Consider the following 19422-nt stretch of genomic DNA (forward strand, 5'->3'; position numbering starts at 1 on the left):
GGATTTTTTCTCTGGTTTTAATTAAAAAACTGTGATTTCTGAACCTCTGATCATTCTTTATTTGCTTGAGTAGAACACATTGTGTTGTGAAATTATTTTCTTTTTGTGAAACAATATATATGTATGTAAAAAATATATAACGCATAATACAAAATGTATTTTGTATTATGTAAAATGTGAATAATCACTTTGAAATTTTCTGTGTGTATTGGTTTTTATAATATTTGTTTACCAACTTAAATGTATTTTATCCATTATATTTATTATCAAATTTTATTTCATACTTCATTATACTATGAAATTTCAGGTACCAGATACCTTGCAAACTGCAGAAAACTTCAACTAACAATACACATTAGTCCTACAATACCCAGTCCCTTAAAATAGGATTCTTAATATAATTGGTCCCAACAGTTGTAGTTTATTTTTATTTAATCAACAACTTTTGCAGCTATTGTTATAATACAAATAAAAAATTTCTGGTGTAAACATGGTTAATGATATTAATTTTGTAAATACAGTTTATTAATCAATAATCATCTAGATGAAGACAAATTTGTTAAAATTGGAAAGAAAACTGTTTGCCGAAATACTTCAAAACACAATGATGAAAATAGAGACTAGGAGTTTGTAGATTATGATAATGGAGATCCGTCAAACATTAATTGTACACTAAAATAATCCAGATGGTTATAGCAATAAAGTAGTTACTGAAATTGAAAAAAGAAGGATCCTGGTTTTGAGGATGGCATATTTAATTTTTTATTTAGTAAACCAGTCTTCTTGGTGAAAAAGTATATAGAAAAACAAATATCATTAAGTTAAAAAAATAATTTAAAAGTTTATTTGTTTTTTAAAAGTTACAATTTTTTTTTATTCTTTCAATTCGCATTATGTTCCAGTGAACCAACTGTTTGACTACACAGCAAATGATTGAAAGTAGGTTTTAGACTTACTACCTTCCTGTTTGCTAATTCATGTTTCAGAATGTAATATAATGATACACATCAAACTATCATTAATTAGAACATAACTCCAAACATTATTGAGATAACCATGATTCAACAGTTGCAAGTCAAAGTTATGTGCTCCAAATAATAATGAGTGGTTTAGAAACACCAGTTTGCAGTGGAAAGTGGTTGCATGCAACCATTTCATTTCATTGCATTCAAATGACCGTTATAATTTTTTTTAAATTAAGGAAAACACGATAAGAAATTTTTATTTTATATTTGATTAGTAGACCTTGGTGTTATCACACTAGCAGACACAAACAAAAGAATTAATGGCACTACATAAAGAATTAAATTGTTCAGAAATAATAGTAACAATAATAAACAAAATGTAATTAGTGAACTTGAGTTTATCAAAGCTTTTAATATTCTAAGCAAGAATCTGATAGAAACTACTGGTATTAATAATTTTACAGTTTCAAGTAATTCACAAACAAATTTTAAAATGTCAGAAACCAAAGTGAGCTAAGTGAAGAAAAAAACAGTAGAAAATGATAAAAATGAAACCTACTTGACTAATATTAATTAAAATTCTAGACTCTGGTTCCTAAGTCATAGACTTAATTGGGGTAAGAATACCTTGGCTGCATCTTTACTAATCTTACTGAGCAAGTAAAGGTAAAATGATAATGATTTTTGGTCTTGTAACTTTATTATAAGAGTAAGGACAAATTCCATAATTAAAAGAATCAAAGAAAAACAATTTGGTATGGGCATATTCAACGGATGAGTGAGGAGAGGTGGCTGAAAAGGAAGGGTGTTATTGTCCTGGAGCAAGAAGGAAGAGAGGTAGACTAAGAAAGATGTGGAGAAAAGGGATGTAGGGGGCAATGGAAGAAAGAAGAATGGTGGAAGGTGGACAGGAATATATGCAGGTTGTAAAGAAATTTGTAGGAACCCCACTTAAAAAGTAATACTATAGAAGTAATAAAAAATATAATATCCTTGCTTATACAAAAATAAATAATTTAAGTTTTAAAATAAACCATATAACTTTGAAGAAGTTTTTAAAATTACTGTTTTTGAAGTCTTTGAGCTGAATAGTATAGTAATAATATAGAAAATTTGATATGGTAACATTTTTTTCTAAATAAACCCTACTGTGATAAGGACTTGCTAAGTATGGATTTACACATCAAATTTAATTTGATAATGGGAGATAGGATTGTTAATGAAAAGGAAACAAATATCAAATGATCTTAAAAACATGTTAGTACAACTTCAGTTAATTTCCAATTAATAAGCACCCAACTAGATTTGTAGGAAATAGATGCATTGATAATATTTTAACCAACAAAAAAGATTTGGGATCTTGTTACGAGGCTCAGCTGATAAATTTTGCACACTAGCGTGCTACATGGAGACAAAAGGTACTATCAAGTTGGCGTGGCAACACATAATAGCTAAAATCCTCCTCTACAAACCTGCGATAATGCATTGAAATCTGTTTACCGGTTTGTTTTCAGTAGCACTTAAAATGGAGTCGAGTGTGGCCAATATGTGAACACGGTTAAAACAGTGTACAGTGACTGAATTTTTAACAAGAGAAAATGTGAATCCTATGAATATTTTTCATTGTTTAAAACCAATTTACAGTAACTGTAACTGAGAGGAATACTGTAAATAGGGAACGTTGAAATTTTGTGAATATGAAGCTGGTAAAGCGACAATTGAGGACGCACCTTGCAGCGGACGACCAGTTCTCTGACTGATGAGAAACATCAAAAGGAGATGGAAGATTTGCTTCAAAGTGACTGGTGAATCGCCCAGCAACGCATTGCTATTCAATTAGGCATATCTAAAGAACAAGTAGGCCATATGTCGAGCAATTGGGTCGAAAATCTGTGCACACTGACGGACGAACACAAACAGCATTGTGTTGAAGTTGCAAAGAACTTTTATGCACTATCATCCCGAAGGAAACTACTTCCTTTTCAATATTATGACTGGGGATGCGTGTTGGGTACATCATTACAACTTGGAAGCAAAAAGCAAAGCATGGAATACAGATATGAATCATCAAAACCCAAATATTGAAGCCTTTGTGAAGAAACTGCTTTTGATCATGTTTTGGAATGCCAAATACGTTTGTGTCAGAGTATCTGGAATATGGGACAACTGTGAACTTTGAATGGTATATTGAGACATTAAGACACTTCAGACAATGAGTATGTCACATTTGAAAGACCATCATGCCCATAATCCTGCAACATGACAATCGCACGCCACTACAGAGGCTCTCCGCAAGCTGAAGTTTGGGCCTATTCTGCATCGGCCATACTCGCTAGATTTGGCTCCGTGGAACTTCCACTTCTTCCCTCATCTCAAAGGTAATCATTACACCACCAATGATGAGGTGAAGGAAGCTATGGGCATTTGGATCTGAGAAAGAATCTTTCGGTGACGGAATGCAAAAACTTGTCACACTTTGGGAAAAGTGTATCAGTGTAAACGGGGATTATATTGAAAAATAAATAGTACAATACCATTAATTTTATTTTATTTCATTCCAATATCTCTTTTCATTCCCATACTACACATATATGTGTAAAATTTATTAGCTGAGCCTCGTATATTGAAATACTTCCCATTAAGCATATTATAAAACTACGTTAATAAATTAGGTAAAGAAAAGACGAAGCATCACCTGGTAAACTGTAATAGGGCAAAGGTTTCTGAAACTAATAAAATTCAGGAAGCATTTAATAAATTTTGGAAGGAATTTACCAATATTTTTGACAGTGCATTTCCAGAAGCCATAAAACAAAAAAAAAATTAGCAATTATATACCGCCACTGAAGGAAAATTATAAGATAAAAAAAACAAGATAATGTTAACCTAATTTCCTGAATAAAAAGAGATAAAAATTCCAAAGAAGTAAATATAGGAAGGAAAATTGTGCTGACAAAAAATTATTTTGAGATCAAATTCGAAGTCCATTAAAACATTTTTCCAAAAAAATGCTGGCAAAATCATTAATGAATATAGGTGTTCCAAAAAGAAAAAATAAACATAAGTTTAAACATTACAATAGAGTCTGTTAAAAACTTTTTTTTAATTTTTCAGACAAAATAGCTTCCACACTACCTTAAACGACAGACTTAAAATTATACCCTCCTCATAGTAATTCAAGAGAGTCTCTTTTATTAGCGTCCCATAAATGAAGATGAGATTTTAAATATAAAACAATATAAATGGGAGCTGATTTGATCAAAAGTATCTTACCTGACTTTTCCAGACCTGCTTAAAGTAAGTTTTGCGTATGTTTTTCTTGCTTTAAAAAAAAAGTTCTGGTAAAATTCTTAAGCAAACATAAGATAATTCAAACAAACAATTTCACTTTAAGTACATATTAAGTTTATTTTGTTTTAGCAGCATCTTTTCAACAAAAGGGGATGACTGGTTTTAGAGACTGGGCATTATGTTTTAATCAAACTCTGATTTTCAAAAGGAAATTTTAATTTGGTGATTATTTGTATTCTTTTAGAAAACTAAACTAGGTGAATAAAAATAGCAAATCTTTATACCAGGAATGTATGTAAATAAATGTCATTTTATATTTTGCAAATAGAAGGGTAAGATAAGATATGCGTATATATACATACACATGGAACACCTTGGGTCTAACTCCATAATATATGTCAATGGCATGACAGATGCTATTAGGAGAGAAGTAGAACTGGAAAGAAAATGGATAACACTATAATTTACACAACAGGAAAAGAAGTTAAAAATAAAGTTACATTGGCTTATAACAAATTCACTAACTGATTTTTTATTAATAGATTTAAATTAAATGAAAGAAAAAATTTAAACCTAATGAAGATCTAATAATGCAAATTTTGATGTTCAGTACATCATTCCAATACTGAACAGCAAAATTTATGTATTTATCCATTATAAATTTCAAAATTTATAAAACTAACAATTTATTTTAATGTAATTATAGAATTAAATACAAATTGAAGGTGTGGGACCTGCAAAAATTCTTGGAATTAATATGGTAAGTTTAACATATATAAACAGGAAGTGCAAACTGGTGAAAGAAGAGTGGATTAAAGAAAAGTGTTCAGAAGTGGAAAGAGAAATGAACATTGGTAAAATAGACGGAGCATACAGGAAAGTTAAGGAAAATTTTGGGGTACATAAATTAAAATCTAATAATGTGTTAAACAAAGATGGTACACCAATATATAAAACGAAAGGTAAAGTCGATAGATGGGTGGAATATATTGAAGAGTTATACGGAGGAAATGAATTAGAAAAATGGTGTTATAGAGGAAGAAGAGGAAGTTGAGGAGGATGAAATGGGAGAAACAATACTGAGATCTGAATTTAAGAGAGCATTAAAAGATTTAAATGGCAGAAAGGCTCCTGGAATAGACGGAATACTGTAGAATTACTGCGCAGTGCAGGTGAGGAAGCGATTGATAGATTATACAAACTGGTGTGTAATATTTATGAAAATAGGGAATTTCCATCAGACTTCAAAAAAAGTGTTATAGTTATGATACCAAAGAAAGCAGGGGCAGAAAAATGTGAAGGATACAGAACAATTAGTTTAACTAGTCATGCATCAAAAATCTTAACTAGAATTTTATACAGAAGAATTGAGAGGAGAGTGGAAGAAGTGTTAGGAGAAGACCAATTTGGTTTCAGGAAAAGTATAGGGACAAGGGAAGCAATTTTAGGCCTCAGATTAATAGTAGAAGGAAGATTAAAGAAAAACAAACCAACATACTTGGCATTTATAGACCTAGAAAAGGCTTTCGATAACGTAGACTGGAATAAAATGTTCAGCATTTTAAAAAAATTAGGGTTCAAATACAGAGATAGAAGCACAATTGCTAACATGTACAGGAACCAAACAGCAACAATAACAATTGAAGAACATAAGAAAGAAGCCCTAATAAGAAAGGGAGTCTGACAAGGATGTTCCCTATCTCCGTTACTTTTTAATCTTTACATGGAACTAGCAGTTAATGATGTTAAAGAACAATTTAGATTCGGAGTAACAGTACAAGGTGAAAAGATAAAGATGCTATGATTTGCTGATGATATAGTAATTCTAGCCGGGAGTAAAAAGGATTTAGAAGAAACAATGAACGGCATAGATGAAGTCCTACGCAAGAACTATCGCATGAAAATAAACAAGAACAAAACAAAAGTAATGAAATGTAGTAGAAATAACAAAGATGGACCGCTGAATGTGAAAATAGGAGGAGAAAAGATTATTGAGGTAGAAGAATTTTGTTATTTGGGAAGTAAAATTACTAAAGATGGACGAAGCAGGAGCGATATAAAATGCCGAATAGCACAAGCTAAACAAGCCTTCAGTAAGAAATATAATTTGTTTACATCAAAAATTAATTTAAATGTCAGGAAAAGATTTTTGAAAGTGTATGTTTGGAGTGTCGCTTTATATGGAAGTGAAACTTGTACAATCGGAGTATCTGAGAAGAAAAGATTAGAAGCTTTTGAAATGTGGTGCTATAGGAGAATGTTAAAAATCAGATGGGTGGATAAAGTGACAAATGAAGAGGTATTGCGGAAAATAGATGAAGAAAGAAGCATTTGGAAAAATATAGTTAAAAGAAGAGACAGACTTATAGGCCACATACTAAGGCATCCTGGAATAGTCACTTTAATATTGGAAGGACAGGTAGAAGGGTAAAATTGTGTAGGCAGGCCACGTTTGGAGTATGTAAAACAAATTGTTGGGGATGTAGGATGTAGAGGGTATACTGAAATGAAACGACTAGCACTAGATAGGGAATCTTGGAGAGCTGCATCAAACCAGTCAAATAACTGAAGACAAAAAAAAAAAAAAAAAAACATATATTTACTGTGTTTTGGTGGTTTAAATTTTATTAACACACTGGTCAATATGTTAATGAATTATTTGAATTTAAAAAATAAAAAAATAAAAAATATATATATATATACTTCCAGTACTGGAGAGCAAAATTATATGTATGCTTATAATATTTAAAATTTTACAATAGAAAACATAATTTCAGAAAAAATGACAAATCATTAAAAAGAAAGTTTTAATGTAATAAACATAAAATTTAATCGTATTTATCATAAATTTTACCATATGAAGATGCAGGATAATGTGAAAATCAGTTATTGTAAGTTAATGTGGTATTATCTAATTACTTACTGTATTTTGGTTAGGTATAGCTTACATGATTCAACAGGGTCAAATCGCAGATAATATCAATAATGATGTCATTCAGTAATTTCAGTGTATTATATTATTAATATTTATACATCATTATATTACAGAAAATGTTTCTGCAGAATATTTCACTGAGTAGAAGACATACAATTGAAACAGGTGAAAATGTGAATCGCTGAAAAAAATATATATGCTAATTCATTAAAGAAAAAGAATAAACATTAACAAGAAAATACATCCTGGTCCTGGATGCCTGCATTTAAAAATAGTCAAGAAAAGCAGAAAATCTATCGTTTGATTACAAAAATTGAAATCTGTAAAAATAAAGTAGAAACCAATACATATAGAAAACCATTTGTCAATAACACAGGACATAAACTCTGATCACTTGTGGACATGTAAAATAAATATATAGTATAACATAAATTATTGTAAAAAAAATATACACACTAAAAACTGGTACCACCTTTAGATATATACAAGTACTAATGAAAATACAGATAAGATGTGGCACAGAATTGTGTAAACCAAAATGGAAACAATGCTTATTTTTTAAATAAATTGCTGAATATAAGTGAACAAAAAACATGGAGAAAACAAACTGAATAATACAAACAAAAAGAAAAATTATGCAAATGCGAGTAAATACCCAAATGAATATCTGAAAATTACACTCATTTTCTTGTATGACGAAATATGACAATATTTAAACATTACAAATCCACAATACAACAAATAATTCAATAGAAATCAAATGTTTATGATCAATTTTACTTTCATTTTTTCACTTAACTTATGATGTTGTTTTCTGTGATATAAAAAATTTAATGTAATAATTTTAATAACATTTTTATGGGAAAAATTATCCAGCCAAACGTTTCAAAAACAATTAACATTACAAAAACTAAAGTAACCAATTTTCAACATGAATAAAAAAAGGTACAGTTAGATTAAAATAATAATTTAGTAATTCTAGAAATAGAAAAATGGAGAAATACATGTTCATAAATTTGTCCCATTTACAAAATTGTTCCAAGAGGAAAGAATATAATCCAGAATCATTCTACAGGGAAAAAATATTCACAAACGGAAATCATAAAATATCCTTGGTTATGCATGCCAAATATATATTATAAATTAGTAATACATTACTGTATTTCTATGGTAAAATAGCAATTATTGGTCAAACTTTATGGTTTTACATATATTTGTCTTGAAGAAATTGCTACCCAAATTTTTTTTAGAGTGTATAAAACAGCTTTACATAAAATGATGTTTACAAAAACACTCCTTTCTATTTTGGAGTAAATAACCTGTAAAGTAGTGTCAGTAAATTAAACAATACAATAAAGACAGAATTTTATTTTGGGAAGATTTATGTAAATATAGAAAATAGAAATGCAACTTAATGTTTTAAAAAATCAAGTGTAAAAAATAAACTGAACAAAATATGTGAAAAAATTATTTAAACATCCTTGTCAAATAGTACATTGTAATTATATGTGCAGTATTATTTATATTTAATTGTTATTGCTATATAGTTAATTAAAAATTATCAGGAAAATATAATAATAGCAACAATGTTATATTAACTGTCTTGTATACCTACAATAATAATCTGCAAATTATCTAAATTAAAGACAAAGAACTGATGTCTAATAAACAATTTCTTCATTTATTTAGTTTTAGTATATCATATGAGTTTTCAAATAAGTGCGTGTTGTTTTTATTGCAAATTACCACCCTAAAACATGAATATGAGTGATTTTCAAACAGAAGGGTTCCAAATCGCAAAATATTTTCTGGTTTCTTTCATCATTTCCAATGGATGTACTATTAAATTTTCTATACAAATTTTAGTTGAACAAAAAATTATAATTTAAATAACATGTATAGACCTCCACTCAACCAGGGAAATGCTAAATTAGGTAAATTTTTATCAGTATTTGTTGCCAATCCTGGTAGATTTGTAACATTTAAAATAAGACAGCAAATTTCTTAACATGACAGTGCACCTCTGAAACCAAGCAGTAAACTGGATGAGCATGCCCAATTAATTGGCCTCTATGATACCCCAATCTTAATTCCTTTGATTACTACATGTGGGGACAGATAAAAGCTAACAAGAGTTAATTCTAAATAAGAATTAACAGAATTTTTAGCTTATTTAGAGCAATTATGACTATTAGTAAAACTTCTGACAAATTTTTTCATTAGGTTATGAATAAACAATTAAGGAGAAAATTTGGACGGTGTCTTTAATATATCCTAAATTTCAGTTTTGATCTCTGTTGTTTAAAATAATTTTCTTTCAATTTTATTCAAATTACTTTTAAATGAAATATATTTATAATTTGCTCAAAATTAAATTATCTACACATTTGATTATCTATTCTATGTTTTTTTATAAGATTATTAGCAATATAATTAACCCTTCAGGCGTGAACATAGTATGACACTGCTGGCAAATTTCGAAAGTTGGTGAGGGAAGTTGTTTAACGAGTTTGAGGTTCTGACCTTCAGTAGTTGTCTGCCAGTGGTTGAATGAGTAGTGTGTGTGTGTGTTTTTACGTTGTAGTTTCTGTATTTCCTTAAAATCTGGTTCGTTAAAATCATTGCGGTCTATTATACCCTTCTCCGCACGTAACGTTTAATTTATTACCGGTCTGTAGTACTGCGTCCGCAGATTGCAGTCACAAAATTCTAAGATAGCAGGGAAATGAAAAGAATGGTTTTTGAAGAAGAAAACTAAAGCTCAACTCATGGTGATTCTTCACATAAAACTATTGACAATTCCGATGAAGACTGATTAACGTCAGATTATTCCGCATCGAGTGATTCGAACAGCAATGATAAGGAACCAAATAATAGGCCACGACGACAAAATAATGATGACTGGGCTATTCAAAATGAAAATGTTGCGATACAAATCCCATAGGTATATTTAGGAAGTAATGACTTTGTATGGGATTCAGAGTAGCCCAATCAACGCGTGAGGGTACCTCGTCAAAATATAATAAACCTCAATACAAGACATAAAAAAAAATACAGCAAATATCAAAATTAATTCAGGCCTACCAATTTTGATGAGATATCGGCATTGTTACAATTTTTTTATTATGTTCTATCTACAAATTTTTCGGAAAATATAAAATCTTTATTTAATACTAGTTTGTCAGAAAGGCCAATTTTTCGTGCAATTATGTCAGCTATAATGTACGAAATTTTGATTTCTTGCCTTCGTTTCGATAACCCGGATAAAAGAAATGAACGTGGAAAAAATTGAAAAGACGGCTGCAATTTCTTCAATTTTTAAAAAATTCCGCGATAATTGCAAAATGCCTATTTCAGTAGGAGAATTCATAACTACTGACGAAATGCATATTCAGTTTCGTGGAAGGTATTCTTTTATGATAAACATGCCGAAAAAGCCGGCAAAGTATTGCCACTTACGGATGCCCGCAATTTTTATGAAGGTTACATTTACAACGGGAAAGGTTGTGATGGGATTGGTCTTACTGTTGATGAGCAATCCGTTTTTGTAAGTCAAGTGTAGCTGTTCTAAAACTGTTTAAATGTATTCGTGGTACTAACAGAAACATAACTGCAAACTACTTTAGTTCTGTAGCAGTATGCAAGGAGCTATTAGACAGAGGTTTAAGATACATCGGGACGCTTCGTAAAAACAAATACCTGAATCATTTTTACCGAAGAAAGCCAGTTGGTAATGCTTTTTTTGGTTTCAACGGAAAATTAATGCTTACGTCTTTTGTTCCAAAATCTAATCGGAGCGTAATACTGAAATCAAGTATGTACCAATCAAAAACATTTGAAGACAGAAATAATACAGTTTTACATAAAAAAAAAGGGAGTGGATGTCCTTGATATGGTGTGCTCAAAATATTATTCAAACCGTAGAACTCCAAGATGGCCGATAGCGATTTTTTACAGAATTGTAGATATAAGTGTAGCGAATGCCCACCTGGATTCATGCACGTAATTCAGTATTTCTAGGTTTACGTTCATACAAAATATGGCGCAAAAAATTATGTAACAGCGCCTCGTTAACCGGCTAAATAATCCGAATATTCAAGATAGTCAAAAAAATTATTCGCGAGGTTTTGGGAATTGTTGACATCCCACCTGAAAATGCTGAAGCAGATGGTCATAATATGCCAAGTGATAAATTGGACGCTAAAAAAACCATGTAAACTGTGCCCTGTACGAATAAAACTTATATATATATCATGTCAAAGTCCAATTTGCTTACAATGCTTGAGAAAAACTTGTGCCTTACCAAGAGACTGAAAAAATGTATATTATTCTTTCATAGATATTATTTTATTTGATTTTTTTTTACTTTTAGATATTTTCTGCTTTTATGTTAATAATTATTCGAAGAAGTTTTTCTAAAGATATGGTTTTATTTTGGTTTTTGAAGTACTCGGTGGATTTTTTATTTGTTCAGTATTTTTCTTTGTTTTTATTTTTATTCTTTCATTAAGAAACTTTTTCAATTTTTAAAAAATTATATTCAGATTGTTTATTCCTTAAATTTTTTGTTTTTATCATAATATATGTGTTTATGATGTATGTAATTTACGTTTATAATTTAGTGATTTTTGTGAAAAACCATTTTAGGTCCGCAAGTACTGGAACTGTATTTTCTTCTATTTTGCATTTTCTATATTTTATAAACTAATTTTGTATTCATTCAGTTTTTGAGCTTTATTGAATCTTTGATAATATATTTTTATTATTTTATTATAAACAGTAAACATTTTTAATAAAATAATATCGCTGGAGAAATGTGTTATTTCAAAAGAGGTCTGTCAGACCTGTCCAGTCATTTATCTTTGACAGTGACATTCATGCCTGAAGAGTTAACTTGAATTACTCAAAATATTAAAGTTCGTTAGACTTAATCTGTTTTATTAATTAAAAAACTGTTGGATAACAACAGATACGCTGAGAGATACAACTTTTAGATCAAATTTAAAAAAAAATTCAAGCCAAATTACACTTAAAACCATTAAACATTTACTCTATAGATCAAATTACAGGAATTAATAAATTATTAATTTGAATTTACAAGAGAAATTTGGGAAAAATCTTTCGACAGCCATAACTGTAAAACAAAATGCTTTTGGACCTATATTTATACAGAATTTATTTTTTATTTTGACCCATAGAATATATTCCTGAAGTATGTCCATTTCCTCACAAGGTACTACTATGTATACATCGCATCAAACTGTTTCTGAAATGCAGTTTCTGAATTCTGCATGAAAATAATTTCTAAATATAGCTGTAGTTAAATAATAATTATGTAATAATAAGATAGAATATAAATATACTTGCAATCTTAGACGGTAAGTGTACCAACATAGTTCTAAAAACACATGATTAAGTGTGTATTAAAAATAATAAAGATTTTAATAACCTGACATGTAATTACAAAAGAAATTAGCTGGTACTTACAGAACTAAGGATGGAATAAAACTCTGAAAATGCGTTCTTCCTGAAAAACAGAAAAATAAAGGAAAAGATAATATTCTTACAACTTTCTGCTTATGTTAAACGTCTCACTTTTTTTTCTGAAAATCCACATTTATAATCTGAAATAAAACACTCTAAGGTATGGTGACATAAATTCTAAGGAGATGGTAAGTTTGAGGTGCAAAAAACTTTGTACTGAATTAATACAAAAAAATAATCATCAAAAATAAATTGAAATTCCATTCCGTATTGTTAAAATGTTCCACATTTTATTGTAATAACTGTAGTCTGCATGTTTATAATGAACATTACAAGATTTGATTACAAAATTTTGGAACTGCTTTATTAAAAGCAGAAATCTACTATAAAATGAAATGACAAAGGAAAGAGATATTATAATTTCATTATACAGCAAATAACTTTTAACAATAATAATAATAATAATAATTATAGTAGTAAATAATCGATACACTTGGGTTTTGTGATATGCAAAAGCATATGGTTCTTGCCAGACTAAAACAAACAAGCAACTTCATCTGTTTAAAAAAAATAAATCGGTACTTTAAAAACACTAATTTTATATAACTTTATCCAACAGTGACTCATAGCCATTTCTGTACAATTTAAATTAAAACAAAGATTCCCTTGTTAATTTATATATACATACATTCATTTACATACACACACAGTTTTTAATAATTAATTTCAAAAAACAATATTACTCTTTTTACAATTTTATATCTATATATGTAAAAATAAATAAGTAGCAATTAGTTAGAGCATACTGTTAATGTATATATCAAACAGATAATGCCATGACATAAAAACCTAATTAAAAAAAAAAAATTAAGTTAACAAAAATGATATGTGTAAAACATTTATTAGTTAGTCAGTGATACTGATTACATTACAGAGTACATAGTGATATTTCTGGAAAAAATATAGTAGTTGATAAAAGAGATTGTACAAATCAAATTATTTCATATAAATAATGTGACCTTTCATGTAATTCTGTGGTAAAATTTCTATTATAAAAGAAAAACAACATTTTATAACAAAATGCAAATATGGTTAAATTATATTTACTTATATGAAATATATCAGAAATAATAATAGAATATGATTTATAATGTTCAGCATCTTGTTATTGGAAACTTTATTAACCTGGTTTCCTGGAAACTGGCATATATTTTTTAAATGTCTCATGTTTGAACAAAAACTTGTACCTACAATTCAAGATAAGTAGAAATGAAACGGAAGAAATTTTAAATGCTTTTTGGTCTAAAATTGAGTTTTTCCAACTATTTCTCAAGTATTTGATTAATCAAATCAATTTAACAGATTATAAATTACCAAAGCATAAATTTTAAAAGGATATTTGTGTCAATATATGAAACCTTCTAAATTTGTGTTTGGAGTTTATTCTAAGTATTCTCTGGTCATATAATTCATTTATACAATGAATCATGTGATTTTATGTTCTGCAAGTGGTTCACTAGGTCCTCAGAAGAATATCCAGTGCATTAGGCTAAAACCCAGGATGAATAAAAAACCATAGAATAACTGCCGTGGACAAATAAACACATTCTACATGTTGACCTCACTTGACCTCACATGGTTCCTCATGATGACCTCACTTGGTTCAAGTACAGATGTAATTTAATTAAGATTTTGATGATTCTACTATATGAAGAAAATTATTTTTTTTATTTTGATGCAACTTTAATCATTCTGCATTTTAAACTAAAAATAATTTGAAATCATTTAATTCCTGTATGTTCAGAAATAATAACAGAAGATTAAAAATACAACATCTACTATTTTAATTATTTATAGTTTATGTTTAAAATTACTTTTGCCATATAATTAATTAAATATTAAACAAATTTAATGATTAATTTACAAAAAAAAAGTTGGATTAGGTAGTTATTTTATAATTTTCCTATAGCATCAATTAATATCATTTAAAATCTGAAAGAAAAAAACAAATTTATCCTTACAAAATATGTATAAAACCATGATCTGAAACAAGTAAAATATTACAGATGATGTTATTTTGTTTTTTTATTAGTTATTTTATTTTGCGAGTTTGAAAGCATCATATTTGTCATTAAATTCAGATGAATAGCAAAGAAAAATATTGTATAATAAAAAATTATACAAAATTCTTGTAATATTCCTGTTTGTATAATGACACATTGAATACACAGATGATACGATTCTTTTTATTCATATTAAAATAAACTGTAATTAAAGCAATTTTTTAAATAAAATATAGCATTTAAGTAACAGGCAAATCATACCTTATTATACAAAGACAATTAACTTACAATTATGTAAAATAACTTTAAAAAATCAAATACTTAATAGTAATTGAACAAGAGACAAGTTGACTTCAAAAACAGCGCACTATAAGACCATCTAGTTTGTTAATAACATTACTTACATTAGCTGAAGACACCTACAATTCAATGAAGATGCTGGACAAGAGAGTCTACATCGTAAATAAAAAGATAAGATACAATTCAATTTATTAAATTAAAGAATTTATTTATTAAATTTTTAGAGAACTTTAAACAATCATATTCACGGTAAATAAAATCAGTTTTCATAAATAATATAATCATACCATTTTTGTTAACCAACCTATAAATAGGTTTCTGTAACAATGAATGTATTCAAAAACTAAACAAGAATCCTAAATATAAATCTAGCTTTAATTCACAAAAAAAATTCCTTATATGCTTTTTTTTAAAAAAAAGATTCATATATAAACATAGTGATAAAAAAGGGTGTTATTAATTAATTTAATAAGAATAGGGTTTTAAGGGCCCAAAAAATACTATACAGAGAATTCATAAGGTTATACAATTAATATATTAAAATTTTGTGACAGCCATCATTAAATGTACTTTATGATTATATGATGCATCAAAAACCAAATTTTTTGGATATACAGGCTGCCTTGTATCAGATAGATATGTCACATTACGAAATTATTGACAAATAGAATTCATAGTTATTTGAAAAGTTGATATCCTTAAAAATATCAGAAAGATTTTAAATGTGCTTAACCTGATTATCGATACATGTAACTTAGCCTAGCCTTATCCTAGACCTCAACTATGTTAAATCTTTATTACACGTTTTCGTCTTATACGTCTTAACTTTTGAAAATAGTATTACTGCAACTGTTCACAAATACCCTGTTAGGTAGTTCATTTTAAGCTGATAAATTTAAAGAAATTTGTATGGGTATAAAGAAAATATTACAAAAATTTGTTTACCTTTTATCTTGCCTAGAAACTTATAGATAAGACTACTAAATATAACAAAAATTATAACAATTAGTTACATGAACTGTAGCAAGAATTTTTATTAAAATGAAAAAATTGATGGTGGTCTAGATTCAATGAGACTCAAATCTACTATACACATCTTCCAGCTATTACCAAGAATAAATGTAATAACCGGGATTCTCTAGATCAATTTAAATAAAATACTGCATCTCCTAAAATCAGCAGAGAAAATCAAAATAAATTAATGAGTTATGGCCATTACTGATGAAAAGATAAAGATTTTCAATATTTACTTGAAATTTAAATCATATCAGTGTTATTGGTGATTACTGAATAAGTTTTTATTTGTGTGTAGGTAATGTGTATGGTGACAATTAAGAGTCAAATCCAGGACCTTTTGATACATCAAATGTTTATAACTACTTGTGCATTACTTATTGTACAACTGAGCTACTAAGCAATAATATCAAATATGTACATTACTTCAACAAAAAATATTTAATACATGATTAAACTGGTTGCAAATCTTCATGAACATCCTGCATTTTTGTTAGTTGATCAGTCACATTAAATTAATATAAAATTATAGTAACAAATACATAAAAAGTAAAACTCTATTCTTGAAGTATATATTATCATTAATAAACATGTAACTACAAACAAAATTCATAGTTAATTATTATAAAGAAAACCTATATACAGAATCTAGTGTACTTAAATAAAACCATTATAAGTGCTGTAAAATAAAAATAATTTCAAAAAATAAATTTAAAATGTGTAAGCTTATTTGAAAATGAAGAGTTGAAAAAAACACATACAAGCACTGCCTAATCTTTGTAGCATTCTGAAAAAATATATTTTTATTATTATTTTTTACATAAAAAGAGTTTTTTTTTTAGTTTTTATCATACTTGATGTTAAAATCTCTATAGCACAGATGAGGGCTGGCACCATAGAAATAACTTTTATGTTAAAAGTAATATTAATTAATACAGTACGAGTAAAAAAAATGTTCTCAGTTCAGTACAAAAAGACTTTTAAAACTGCACTGCTTAAAAAGATATAGATATGGAAATAAAATATACATATAGCAGAGCTCGTGTCCATTTTTTCCCACACATACTACAGCTACGCATGAACATATAATAATGATATCAATATTTATTTTACTATTACTATACATGAAAAACATGCACTTTTTTTATAAGATCATTTTTTGGAGATTTATAACAGCCCCCCCTGAATACAAACATTCTTTCTTCCCCATGCGAACACTATTAACAATGAATATTGATAATAATAATAATATTGATGATCTGTCCATTTTGGACTACAAAGTACACCCAATATTTATTAATTACTGGGTGGAAAAAAGAAGCACAAGAATTTAAGATAACATGAATTTTTTTAAGTTAAAAAGGATTTGGTCACCTTCATAAAAAAATAAAATTAATTATAAATGTTACTTCATCATTAGTTGACTAGATTGAAATACAACTGTTTATTTATTTTTAATTCTCAGTTTGCCAAATAATTTATACAATGGCTCTCTTTTAGTGTAATAATAAACTATATCATTTTATTAAGTGTATTTTTTAACTATTATTATTATATTGTTGCTACTATTTGTTTAAAATTATAAAAAATATTTTATTAAAATCGGAAATATATCTTCAAATAAATATAACATTATAATTTGTTTTAAATATCACTGCAAAAAAATGATAACAGTTTATATAAATTCAAGGCAGTTAATTAACTTTTTTTTTTTTAGTATCATAATTATTCATTAAAAGATAAATAAGCAGAAGATATAATTATTTTTTTAACATGGAATTTTATAAATATTAGAAAGACTTAATTATTTAGATATGAGTGCCACATTAATCTTTTTTTTCAAAAACATCATGCACACAATTCTTTCAGTAGTATTTAGTACCATTGACATAACTGTGTCAGTATTAAGGGTTCTGAGTAAAAAGAATATGATACTATACTTTCAAGAGATGTTAAAAAATATTTAGAAAATTTTGTCCTGTGACCTCATGACTTGGTGCAGCCCCAGGATCTGTTATGTATTAACTAATCAATTCAGCTGTAACTGTAAGCATGATAATCTACAATCATTGTTCTCAGAAAAAAACTTTGCAACTTTAAAATAAATAATATATACAGAAAAATCCATAATTAACATGATTGAATGCAGAGAACTGTCTTATGAAGGTATGACACATTTCTTGTTAAGCAAAAGAAACACTTATAACTTACAAGCAGTACAGAACTGAAAATGAATATTACAAGATTTTTAAACAGATAAAAAGATTTTTGTGTACATCATTCAACTGTTTCCTTAACAAATGTCTCTAATATAACAGGAGCCTTCTTTTAAACAGGTACTTTCTAATTTTTTTCTTATGTACAAGTAAAAGGAATACATCCAAGTAAATACAACTTCTCTCTCTTTCTTTTTGTGTTTAGTCTCTCGAACCACCATAAGGTATTACTTCAGAGGATGAATGGGGATGATATGTATAAATCCAAATGAAAACACAACTTACTCATTTATTATTGCCTTGAGAATGAATGTTTCAAGCTACTAAGAATTCTATTTAAATTTTTGTAGAGGAAAGAGAAAATATACATATAGTGTTTCTCTTTAACTACTAGGGAGGAAGTTTATAGGTATCCATCCCCTTATCAGGGGTTTATAGGTATGAAGAGTCTTTTGAAGAATTTTGAGTAAAATAACAGATAACCTTGCAAATGTACAAATATGTACAAGTAACTGTAATATCAATATAATAATTTACTTTTACAATTGCTAACAAATAAAGTTATTGAATAAATTCTCTTTAGGTATTTTGAGACACCGAAGAAACCAAACCAAATTCATATCCAAGTATAAAACTACAGTTATAATCATCAGGTTTTAATCAGTAATTAGAATATACATTGATAATTAATGTTCAACCAATAACATTATTTCAGAAATGGTCAGTTAAATGTGAACAATACCAAATACTCAAATTTTATCCGGGACAACGACCCACTTTGAGGTAATAAATCAGTGAAATAAAACTGAAAGAGTAGAGTCATATGATGTGACAACCATATTCTAAATAAGCATCATGATTTGTTTAATAACAGATATAAGAATTTATTATTTTATAGAATCCAATAAAATTGATAGATAGGAATAATTTTATGTAATCATTTAAATATATGATTTATATTTTAGTTGAAAATGTAAAAATAACGCAACAGAGCATAAAAATTAGTTATAATTTTAAAATATTATAATTATTTTAAATGCTGCTGTTATTCTGAAAAATCTTTATAGTCACATTAGTTTATTTATACAAACAGTAAAACAATATTAAGCAGTATGTTAAAACAATAATAATACATATTTATATACATATAATAT

At 27.8% G+C, this 19422-nt stretch overlaps 1 protein-coding gene across 3 annotated transcripts in view; it reads left to right on the forward strand.

Annotated features, from left to right (window-relative positions):
- The window catches only part of RanBPM (Ran-binding protein M), a 131301-nt gene extending 114383 nt beyond the window's left edge, over positions 1 to 16918 (forward strand). Inside the window, exons 12-14 of one of the 3 annotated variants that reach the window (XR_012755702.1) lie at positions 4080 to 4262; positions 7305 to 8136; positions 16351 to 16918. The gene's annotated coding sequence lies outside the window, so the exon portion shown is untranslated. The remainder of the gene's footprint in view (positions 1 to 4079; positions 4263 to 7304; positions 8137 to 16350) is intronic. The other 2 variants (XR_012755704.1, XR_012755703.1) reach the window with 2 other exon arrangements.
- Positions 16919 to 19422: the final 2504 nt, after the last annotated feature.

Source organism: Lycorma delicatula, chromosome 3 (assembly GCF_047948215.1).
Source record: "Lycorma delicatula isolate Av1 chromosome 3, ASM4794821v1, whole genome shotgun sequence".
Classification (NCBI taxonomy): domain Eukaryota; kingdom Metazoa; phylum Arthropoda; class Insecta; order Hemiptera; family Fulgoridae; genus Lycorma; species Lycorma delicatula.